Here is a 957-nt window from a genome sequence, read left to right on the forward strand (position 1 = left end):
GCAGTTGAGCACTTAACCACTGTGCCACAGGGCTTATTAGAGATATGAAAGGGTAATGATTAACAGAGCCAATCCAGTTCTAAAGCCAAAATTATATATATAATACACACACACACACGTGTGTGCGAGGGTAAGTTGAAATGATCCACCTCTGGCTGTAGAATTGAATCAACTTTTAGAAAAGACAAATACATCATTTTTTGACATAATCTCCTTGTGTTTCAACACACTTTGTCCATCTGTCAGCAAGCTTTCATATTCCCTTATTTTAAAAATATCTTAGGCTAAGCACACAAATGCACCGCTGTCTTCACTTCTTCATGAGAGGTGAATCTTTGTCCTCGAAGGGCTGCTCTCAGGGGACCAAACAGGTCAAAGCCTGATGGAGCAAGATCAGGACTATAGGGAAGATGCTTTCACACCTCAAAACACAGTTTTTGCCGAGTGGCCACAGTGTGGGCAGAGGTGTGCAGACGTGCATTGTCATGCAAGATAACAATGCCCTTGGATAACAGTCTTCTGTGTTTAATCTGAAGCTTCAGCTCTTGAATGAACATCTCACTGTAAGGAGCACTGTTGATTGTTGAACCTTTTTCCTGATAGTGCTCCAATGCTGGCCCTTGAGAATCCCAGAAAACTGTAAGCATCAGTTTTCCAGCTGATGGTTGACTTTTGAATTTTTTCTTGGTCAGTGGTTGAGGATGTTTCTACTCCATACTCTGCCATTTACTCAGGCTCGTAGTGATGAATCCAAGTCTCATCACAAGTAACAATTTTTTTTAAAAGAAACTTTTATCTTCCTTCGAGTATAGGTCCAAATTTTCTTTGCAGATGTCCAAATACTTCTGTTTACACTCTTCTGTGAGTTATTTCAGTACTAATCTCACACAAACTTTTGGGAATCCAAATCTGTCATGGATTATATCATAGACTATATCATGGACTATATCATAGACT

Source organism: Chrysochloris asiatica, unplaced genomic scaffold (genome assembly GCF_000296735.1).
Source record: "Chrysochloris asiatica unplaced genomic scaffold, ChrAsi1.0 scaffold00003, whole genome shotgun sequence".
Lineage (NCBI taxonomy): Eukaryota > Metazoa > Chordata > Mammalia > Afrosoricida > Chrysochloridae > Chrysochloris > Chrysochloris asiatica.